The sequence below is a fragment of the Linepithema humile genome, chromosome 2 (assembly GCF_040581485.1).
Source record: "Linepithema humile isolate Giens D197 chromosome 2, Lhum_UNIL_v1.0, whole genome shotgun sequence".
NCBI lineage: Eukaryota > Metazoa > Arthropoda > Insecta > Hymenoptera > Formicidae > Linepithema > Linepithema humile.
Genome location: NC_090129.1, coordinates 9,899,690 through 9,911,597, shown reverse-complemented (window position 1 = coordinate 9,911,597; position 11,908 = coordinate 9,899,690). Strand labels below are relative to the sequence as shown.

Sequence of the window (11,908 nt, the reverse complement as noted above, 5' to 3'; positions counted from 1 at the left end):
ATCTTCAGTGTCGAAGGTAAACAAACAATTTTTGATAAACGATCTAGAAGTCACAACGCAACGCTTTTTAAAAATTTTACATTTAACACTACTTAATATATGTAATATATTTCATAACTGATTTTAATATTTAAAATCATACTTTGCTTACTTCAGAAATAATACGAAGATAAATACGTACAAATTTGATTATATTGGAATTTACCAAAATCGTAGAAATGTTAAATAAAATTCAGCTTAGTTAAAAACAAATCTTTTTGCAATTTTTCCTGTAATCGTTTTATCCGAGATTTGGTTTAAAACATTTTTAAATCAAATCATTTATTAAAGATGGAAAGTTGCAAGTAACAAATTACAATTCAATTTTTTAGAACAAAATACATTAAAATTAAAATTATTTATTGGTCTAATTTTTATCTCCAACTCATAAACTCTGGTCTTTAAAATCTAGTCCGATACGGATTTATTGAAACGTAATACAAAAATCTTTTATTGAGAAAACGATGAATTACAGTTTTATACATTTAAGTTCTTTAAACATCACTTGCGATTATAATTCAAGGAAATGATAATATCACATTGTAAATTATAAAAATTGATCAGTGATTATGCTGCTAGTTATGCACGTCTGTCTGCTAATGTTGTAAGTTAAAAACATAAATAAATTTTATAATTCTAACAAAATATTTTATAGGTATAGATACATATAAGGGCGTACTTTCGTATTTCTGCAATCAACATATACTGAAAGAAAGGTGTGTGATATTTAGATTATTGCATTTTATCATAATTATAATCGCGATACTCATTTTTATAGAAATTGTTAGTATAATGTTAGCAATGTAATAACCTTATACGTATTGTATTGCCGAAAAATAACCAACCATGTAGTTAGAACATTTATAAAAATATTCTTGGTGCCAAAAAGCAATATAAATAATGATTACTGCTATTTTTCTTTTCTCTCACAGTATCAGTTGCATTTTTCTCAATATCAATATATTCTACATTACAAATATTTCTTTGATATAATAATTATTTTAGATACAATTAATTAAATATAAAATATTTATTTAAACATTATTTGTTTAAAGAATCAGTTGTAACATGTCTCATACACATTGCCACTGCTATGCAAAGTGGCCGTGAGATGTCACCGCGTCTCTCGATATCTGTTGGTTAGATTTGACCGACGTATCAATATTTACATTTAAAAGAAAACTATATCATATTTCTTCCTTTATTTCCCTCTATCGGACACTTTTCGGTATAAAGGCTCCTGTATGTAAGACTCGTATTCAGTTATCTGCGTTTAGTCAGTTGAAACAGACACAATGTCAAAAATTATCGTAACTTGAGAGAATGTGTGGAAGCATTTTACACAAGTGGAAGCATTTTCCAACGTGAAATTTGGAGCAAAGTGCAAGATATGCAAAACAAGTTTCCAATACGTCATTTTTGATGGTTTAGTAAATCATTTACAATCATCGATACATGAAAATTATTTCATGAACGTAGTAGAAAGAAAGGTAAAATATGAAGCGTATTTATATTATGAAGATTATGATACTCCATCGCCAAATTGTTTACTTTGTAATGTATTTGTTGAATATGAAAATTTTATAAATCACATGAATGACTTTCATACTGCAAAAGAAAAGATACGTTACGAAGCGCGCCTTGCTAAAGAAAAATTTTACAAACATACTGATAACGATTTTAAGATAGAGTGCAATCTGATGAATTGTTCTACATTTATATGGCTTGATATTGCACCATCAGTAAAATATCATTACTCAAAGGAACATACAAAAGAATTGGAAAATATTGACACGGGCCGAATTTATGAGCCAACTAGAATCACAAATATACAAGAACTATGGAAAAATTACACAATTAATGAAAGAAATTTTGAAGCAAATTGCAAATTTCCAGGATGCAAATTTCAAGGATATTATATCGACACTACTTTGACAAACTTTTGTTTACATATACAGCAACATCATAAGGAAGTTTCTGACTACGAAAATTCACACGGAGGAGGATGCCCATGGAAATATTTCAAGTATCATGACAGAAACTTTTCAGAATGTGTTGTGTGTAAAAATAACACGACTGTACCTACTAGTGAGGATGACTTACAACATCATTTAGAAGTTGAACATCGTGACACAACTTTTGACTATAACGCCAATAATTGGGCATGGAAATACTGTAAAAAGAGTAATATTCTAGAAGTGCGATGTCATTTTTGTTTCGCCCCAACAGAAACTCTTGTTAACTTTATGAATTTAAACCACCATACTGAAAATAAACATTCGAAAGAGCCAACACAAACGAAAAGTGAGGATGAAATAGCTGAAGCGTCATGAAGCAAAGCACAGGAAAAAAAGAGTAAAGAAAAAAGTAAGTGACAGTAAGTTTAATTGAAACTATTAATAATTGAATTATATACGTGCATATAATTAATTTTTATTTTGTCGAGTCGCGTTTTAGTATAACAAACGCAAGCAATAGCTAGACAACTTGTTTTACAATCAAATATTTATAAATTTTATAGGTATATCCAAAGGTGAATGATAACTAACGGCAATCATGTAGCATGACAACCAGGCACCACGAGAAAAGGCGATCTTGACTTAGGTAATTGAAACAATTTAAAATATGCACAAAAAATAATGTATCTCTGACATGTAATAATTTGTTTTATGTTTATAAAATTATAAATTCGTTTATAAATTTACGTTTTATAAGAAAAACCAAGTTTCATTTTTGGAATTTATAAACTATATTTAATATATTTAATATATTTGATATATTTTGCTTATATGTAATCCGTCTTAAATTTATAAACTATGCTTATAGTTTCATAAAATAAAACAATTTTATAAACTAACAATCGACTTTTCGGTTCAGAGACAAAATTTTTTAATAAGTTATTCAGCACAATATTTTAGTTTAACTTTTATTTCTTAAAATTTTATGTGTACCTTGGTCGTACGTGTAGCCTGGACATTTATTGTACTTTAGGTTATTTAAATTTATTATGACTCCTTAGTTATTATTATAGTATTACAGGTTTTCGAACATATAATATTAATGTAATAATAATTATTGGTAAAATATGAGTATGACAGTTTTTGCAGTTATACTTAGCCTTTCGAATTGATAATGCTTTCAGTATAATAAAAAAATAAATTTGTCATAAACGAAATGCATGCTGTAACGCATGTAAGACGATTTCATTATAAAATTGAAAAATATTCAAGACAAATGCTTATTGTATCATCAGGCTATTTTATTAATAATTATTTATTCATTTGTACATTAATAAATCAGAAACTAACGTCTATTAGTTAAATTCGATAATCATACGAGATTTCTCAAATGTTTGTTGCTATCAAAAATCTGCAAAAACAAAATATTATAACAATACATCTTTTTAATTATTCTAATACGAAATATCATTCAAGAAATTAAAACGATTCAAACGACATTTAAATTAATCGTGTTTTAAAATTTATAATTATTTATGATTAAAGATAGAAACTGCGATTATGACACTTGATAAAATTAAAACTTAAACACATTGAGAGCATAATGTAAGCAAATGTATAAATAATGTATTAATTCTCTAAAGTATTACAAATATCTATAAAATTGCGTCATTTTATTATTTTAATATTACGCTTATGTAAAATTTTATAGATTACTTGCTTAATACTATAAATGCTTGCATGATGTTTAGTTTGCGGTACATAATTTTGAATATGGACATAACACATTTTTCAATTTATAGTAATTTAGTATAATAAATAGCATAATTATAATAAGATTGAATGTGGATGTTAATACATATGATAATTATTGTTATTCTTAAAATACATATGCATGAAAGAAAAATGCTTTATTTAATTATTCTATACCAAAATATTTAATATGCCCATAAAAAATAAAATACATTTTTTTTATGGAAAAAATTTTGACCCACAAATAAATTTAAATGACATTAAAAGAAAATAAAATTTTATTTTGCATGCAATAAAATATTTGAAAAATTATTTATTTTCGTGTATTTGTGTATAAGTTTTTAATGTTATGCTTACATAATGAATTAGTATAATTTCATCGATATATGAAATGTTTCGCAATGTAAAAATTATATATGTTATTTTTTCCTTCATATTCTATCAGTAACATTTGGCTCTGAAGTAACACAAACAGTTGATTTTTGTAAAAATCAATTTCAGCGAAATATTTTATCATTATCTTAAATAAGAAATGCGAGAATTTTTCAATTTACTCAAACGCTACCTGATTTAATATATTGATTCGTAACGTTAATGATCATTTGATAATGTAATCGTGCAGTCTCTGCAGAGTAAAAGTCAAATAACACCCCGCTCTTGCACAAAGAATTTCAAACGGTAAAAGGAGTTTTCTGCTTTCTAATAGAAATCCGCGAGAGATTGCATTGCAAAAAAATTCGATAAATTTTAATAACGCAAAGCAGATATTAAAATACATGTTAAAGTAAATTAATAACAAAAATTTATGAAATTATTTTGAAAAAGTTACATGCCTTATTTGTGTAATCTGATATAATATTTCTTCAATGACGATAAATTTCTTTTAAATTTTTTGAGCATCTTACTAAATAAAATTAATTACTCATTAAAAAATTGTTTTTATCAAACCAAAATAGTATAAAATAACTATAAAAATAAAAGTTAAATAATGATAATAACATTATATTAATACAATATGTTATAAAATAAAAAATAGACGTTGATAAATTTTGAATATGTCAATTACGTAAGTGTTCTAGTGTCTAAATATTAAAATACATCGTATTATTGAAGGCTTAATTTATTTTATTAAAATTATTTTTTACTATCTTTCCGTATAAGAAGTAAAAATTAAAATTTAGTTAAAACTAAAAATTAAAAGTACAACTGTGAAACGGCAATAGTTATTTAAATTTATCATAAACTTATTTTATAAATATAGCTCTCTAAATTAATACATTAATCATAATTTTATTACATGAGCTGGTAGAGCTAGAAGCCAGAATTTAATGCTCGCAATTATTATTTACATTATACAGAAAAACCACAGACGTTTCGGCCTTGGGCTTAGGCCATCTTCAGTGTGGAAGATAAACAAACAAGTTTCGATAAACGATCTAAAAGTCACAACGCAACGCTTTTTAAAAATTTTACATTTAACACTACTTAATATATGTAATATATTTCATAACTGATTTTAATATTTAAAATCATACTTTGTTTACTTCAGAAATAATACGAAGATAAATACGTAAAAATTTGATAATATTAAAATTTACAAAAATCGTAGAAATATTAAATAAGAATCAGCTTAATTAAAGGCAAATCTTTCGCAATTTCTTCTGCAAATGTTTTATCCGATATTCGGTTTAAAACATTTTTTAATCAGATCATTTATTAAAGATGAGAAATTGCAAATAACAAATTACAATTCAATTTTTCAGAACAAAATGCAGAAATAAATAATTAAAATTAAGATTACTTGATTGGTCTAATCTCCAATTCAGCCTTTAAAATCTAGTCTAATACGAATTTATTGAAACGTAATACAAAAATCTTTTGTTGAGAAAACATTGAATTACAATTTTATACATTTAAGTTTTTTAAACATTACTTGCAAGTGTAATACAAAGAAGTGATAATATAACATTGTAAATTATGAAAATTGATCAGTGGTTATGCTGCTAGTTAAGCACTTTTGTCTGCTAATGTTGTAAGTTAAGAATATACAAATAAATTGTATAATATTTAAACAAATAATTTTATAGGTATAGATATATATAAAGGCGTACTTGCATATTTCTGCAATCAACATACACTGAAAGAAAGCTGTGCGATATTTAGATTATTGCATTTTATTATAATTATAATCGCGATACTCATTATTATAGAAATTGTTAGTATAATGTTAGCAATGTAATAACCTTATACGTATTGCATTGCCAAAAAATAACCAACCATATAGTTAGAACATCTATAAAAATATTCTTGCTGCCAAGAAGCAATATAAGTAATGATTACTACTATTTTTCTTTTCTTTTAGTGTATCAGTTAAATTTTTCACAATATCAATATATTCGGCATAACAAGTATTTCTTTGATATAATAATTATTAAAGATACAATTAATTAAATATATAATATTTATTTAAAAATTATTTGTTTAAAGAATCAGTTGTAACATGTCTCATACACATTGCCACTTCTATGCAAAGTGGCCGTGAGATGTCACCGCGTCTCTCGATATCTATTGGTTAGATTTGACCGACGTATCAATATTTACATTTAAAAGAAAACTATCATATTTCTTTTTTTATTTTCTCCTCTCGGACACTTATCGGTATAAAGGCTCCTGTGTGTAAGACTCGTATTCAGTTATCTGCGTTTAGTCAGTTGAAACAGACACAATGTCTGAAGAAATTATCTTAACTAAAGACAATGTGTGGGATTATTTGGAACAGATTCCCGAAGAGAGATTTAAAGCGAAGTGCAAGACGTGCAAAACAAATTTAACTTACGCCTATTTTAGTAATTTTACAAGACATTTAAGAACGTTCCATAATGATCATTTTGCTCCCAGAGTAGAGGAAAATATAAAAAATTCAGCGGATACATATTACAACGAGGCGGGATTTTGTTTAATTTGTAGTGGGGTTGTTCAGCAAGAAGATTATTCCCGTCACATGATGTCACATCCAACACAAGAAGTGGTACGATATGTAACGAACACGACTAAAGAAGAATACTACACACAAACTGATGTTTTTGAGTTGAAGTGCACACTGAACAATTGCAATATACGTATGCCTTGTTTTATTAGAGAAAACATAAAAAATCATATATCAAAACATAACAAAGCAAGCGAATTGAAAAAAATTGACACGGGCTCAATCTATGTGCCAAATAAGATCACAGATGTGCAAGATCTATGAAAAAATTACACATGTGATGATAGGAATTTTTCAGTAAAGTGCAAATTTCCAGAATGCCAATTTCAAGGATGTTATATCGACATTAATTTGACAAAGTTTTGTAAGCATGTAGAAGACCATCATGGAAAAGTTTTTGCATACGAAAAACAAAACGGAAATCAATTCCCGCGGATGTATTTCAAGTATCGTAACGAAGAATATTCAGAATGTTGTCTGTGTGCAAGTTACACGTCTATAAGCACTGTTATATATGCCTTATATTATCATCTAGAAACTAGACATCCAGGAACACCAAATTTTCACCATACCGTTAGTTGGGGGTGGAAATACTGTAAAAAGAGTAATATTACTCAAGTAGAATGTGATTTTTGTTCCGAATTAATAGACATTGATGTTGACTTAAAGAATTTAAACCATCATACTGAAAACACACATATGAAAGAACCACCAAGCACGGAAAAAGCGCATGAAATAGCTGGACCGTCAAAAAGCCAACAGGAGAAAAAGAGTAAAAAAAAAGGTAAGTGACAGAAAGTTTTATTGAAATTATTGTTAATTCAATTATATACGTGCATATAATTAAATTTCATTTTGTCGAATTGCGTTTATATTTTAGTAGAACAAACGCAAACAATAGCCAGACAACTTGTTTCACAAACGAATATTTATAAATTTTATAGGTATATTCAAAGGTGAATGATGCTAACGGCAATCTTGACAATGTAGCACGACAACCAGGCACCACGACAAAAGGCAATCTTGACTTTGGTAATGGAAACAATTTATAATATGCACAGAAACTAATGTATCTTTGACATGCAATAATTCGTTTTATGTTTATGAAATTATAAATTCGTTTATAAATTTACGTTTTATAAGAAAGACTAAGTTTCATTTTTGGAATTTATAAACTATATTTAATATGTGCAATATATTTGATATATTTTGCTTATATGTAATCCGTCTTAAATTTATAAACTATGCTTATAGTTTCATAAAATAAAACAATTTTATAAACTAACAATCGACTTTTCGGTTCAGAGACAAAATTTTTTAATAAGTTATTCAGCACAATATTTTAGTTTAACTTTTATTTCTTAAAATTTTATGTGTACCTTGGTCGTACATGTAGCCTGGACATTTATTGTACTTTAGGTTATTTAAATTTATTATGACTCCTTAGTTATTATTATAGTATTACAGGTTTTCGAACATATAATATTAATGTAATAATAATTATTGGTAAAATATGAGTATGACAGTTTTTGCAGTTATACTTAGCCTTTCGAATTGATAATGCTTTCAATATAATAAAAAAATTAATTTGTCATAAACGAAATGCATGCTGTAACGCATGTAAGACGATTTCATTATAAAATTGAAAAATATTCAAGACAAATGCTTATTGTATCATCAGGCTATTTTATTAATACTTTTTTATTCATTTGTACATTAATAAATCAGAAACTAACGTCTATTAGTTAAATTCAATAATCATACAAGATTTCTCAAATGTTTGTTGCTATCAAAAATCTGCAAAAACAAAATATTATAACAAGACATTTTTTTAATTATTATAATTTGACAGATAATTGAAGATATTAAAACGACTCAAACGACATTTAAATTAATCGTGTTTTAAAATTTATAATTATTTATAATTAAAGATAGAAACTGCGATCATAACACTTCATAAAACTAAAACTTACACACATTGAGAGCATAATGTAAGCAAATGTATAAATAATGTATTAATTCTCTAAAGTATTACAAGTATCTATAAAATTGCGTCATTTTATTATTTTAATATTAATGTAAAATAGTAATGTAAAAAGCTTATGTAAAATTTTATAGATTACTTGCTTAATACTATAAATGCTTGCATGATGTTGAGTTTGCGGTACATAATTTTGAATATGGACATAACGCATTTTTCAATTTATAGTAATTTAGTATAATAATAGCATAATTATAATAAGACTGAATGTGGATGTTAATACATGACATGTGATAATTATTGTTATACTTAAAATACATATGCATGAAAAAAAAAACCGTTTTATTTAATTATTCTATACAAAAATACTTAGTATGCCCATAGAAAATAAAATTAATTTTTTTTAAAGGAAAAATTTTGACCCACAAATAAATTTAAGTGACATTAAAAAAAAGTAAAATTTTATTTTGCATGCAATTTAATATTTAAAAAATTAGTTTTTATTGTGTATTTGTGTCTAAATTTTTAATGTTATGCTTACATAATGAATTAGTATAATTTCATCGATATATGAAATGTTTTGCAATGTAAAAATTATATATGTTATTTTTTCCTTCATGGTCTATCAGTAACATTTGGCTCTGAAGTAACACAAACAGTTGATTTTTGTAAAAATCAATTTCAGCGAAATATTTTATCATTATCTTGAATAAGAAATGCGAGAATTTTTCAATTTACTCAAACGCTACCTGATTTAATATATTGATTCGTAACGTTAATGATCATTTGATAATGTAATCGTGCAGTCTCTGCAGAGTAATAGTCAAATAACGCCCCGCTCTTGCACAAAGAATTTCAAACGGTAAGAGGAGTTTTCTGCTTTCTAATAGAGATCCGCGAGAGATTGCATTGCAAAAAAATTCGATAAAATTTACCATAACGCAAAGAAGATATTAAAGTACATGTTAAAGTAAATTTGTAACACAAATTTATAAAATTATTTTTGGAAAATTATATGCCTTATTTGTGTAATCTAATCAAATATTTTTTCAATGACGATAAATTTCTTTTAAATTTTTCGAGCATCTTGCTAAATAAAATTAATTAATCATTAAAAAAGTGTTTTCATCAAACCAAAATAGTATAAAATAACTAAAAAAAAGTTAAATAATAATATCATTATATTAATACAATATGTTATAAAATAAAAAATAGACGTTGATAAATTTTGAATGTTTGAATTACGTGAGTGTTCTATTGGCTACATATTAAAATTAATCGTTTTATTGAAGACTTAATTTTATTTTATTAAAATTATATTTTTACTATCTTTCTGTATAGCAAATAAAAAATAAAAATCAGTTAAGGATAAAATCAAAAGTACAACTGTGAAACGGCAATAGTCATTTAAATTTGTCGTAAACTTATTTAATAATTATAACTCTTTAAATTAATACATTAATCATAATTTTATTACATGAGCTGGTAGAGCGAAAAGCTAAAATTTAATGCTTGCAATTATTATTTACATGATAGAGAAAAACCACAGACGTTTCGGCCTTGGGCTTAGGCCATCTTCAGTGTGAAAGATAAACAAACAATTTTTCGATAAACGATCTAAAAGTCACAACGCTACGCCTTTCAAAATTTTTACATTTAACACTACTAAATATATACTTAAGATTTATTTCAAACGCAATTCCTTTGGTTATATAATTTCTATCGTCTATATTTTCTCTGATTTTTCGATCTTTAAGTTGAAAGGCAAAATCGTGTTTTCTTAATTTAATTTCTATGTAGTCATCTACTGTGATGCCGTTGCTATTTAAAATTGAAATCATATTGACCGCACCAATGTTTTCAGTGTGTCTTAATTACATTACGTTTCTTAAAAATTGTCCAAAAAGCGTCACCTTATTTTTCGCAACTAGTGACACTAGTTGTTTAGCATTCTCAGTAAATACAATGTTATAAAATAAGGCTGGCTTGATGAGTAAGAATATGAAGACGTTACGGAAAATGAGCTAACGCTTTGTGGATTCTTTTTATACATAATGTAATTAAGATACACTGAAAACATTATTGCGGTCAATATGGTTTCAATTTTAATTAGCAGCGGCATCAGAATAGATAATTATAAAGAAATCAAACTGAGAAATCCAGTTTTACGTTATAAACTCGAGATCGAAAAATCAGAAAATATAGACAACGATAGAAATATAATTATATAATTAAAGGAATTGCGTTTGAGTTTAATCTCAAATATGTGTTAAATAGTGTTAAATGTAAAATTTTTAAAAGGCGTTGCGTTGTATCTTCTAGATCGTTTATCGAAAAATTGTTTGCTTACTTTCTATACTGAAGATGGTTTAAGCTCAAAGCCAACGTCAGATACAATTGTTAACACGTCTTTTTTAGAGCGGTTGTCCCATTGGGCCTGAGAAACATTTAAAAAATTTTAATAATAAAGGGAGAAGAATCTAATCATTAATTGGTTAGTATAGCTCCTAAGCTGAGCGTCTTTAGTTCTAGCGCTGCGGCGCACTCGGTAAAGAGAGGAAAGAAAGCGTCAATCATGAGAATCGGTTGAAATGCTGAGATAATTCCAAGCCCTGATGTAAATAATTGCGAGCATTAAATTCTAACTGTTAACTTTATTAGCTTATGTAATAAAATTATAATTAGTTATTTAAATGATTACAAAAACATATTAGGTAAAACATATGTAGGTCACCAGGTTTTCCACCTATGTATATATGAAAATAATTTTAAATATTTTATAAGCAATTTTATAATTGTTCTATATATATACATATATATATGTAAATAATTTTAATTATTGCATAAGTAATTTTATAATTGTTCTATATATATATATATAAATTATAAATTTGCATAACAGTATCTAACAGTGTAAATCGTCGCCAAATTTATGCTGAAGATTATTGTGTATTTGCAAAATGTAATAGTGCCGAGTGGCGCACTCAGGATATTTTTTCGCATAGAGGGGGGTGGGAGAGGTTTAAAATTAACACAAAATGAGACAGTATGACCAAAAGGCAGAATAAAAAGCAGAATTTTATATTGTACACTAAAATTATAAAAATATTACATCGTTTAATAAAAAAAAACAATTTATTTTTATAGTAGCATAATTATAAATTCATATTGAGTTTTCTTGATTTTTGTTAA

At 26.2% G+C, this 11,908-nt stretch overlaps 2 long non-coding RNA genes across 2 annotated transcripts; both read left to right on the top strand.

Moving 5' to 3' along the window:
- Positions 1-590: 590 nt before the first annotated feature.
- On the top strand, positions 591-3,631 carry LOC136998207 (uncharacterized). The gene is made up of 2 exons (XR_010888837.1): positions 591-2,406; positions 2,561-3,631. It is a non-coding gene; the product is annotated as an uncharacterized lncRNA (long non-coding RNA).
- A 2,018-nt stretch (positions 3,632-5,649) lies between these two features.
- Positions 5,650-7,751, top strand: LOC136998208 (uncharacterized). The gene is made up of 2 exons (XR_010888838.1): positions 5,650-7,519; positions 7,680-7,751. It is a non-coding gene; the product is annotated as an uncharacterized lncRNA (long non-coding RNA).
- The last annotated feature ends 4,157 nt before the right edge of the window (positions 7,752-11,908 follow it).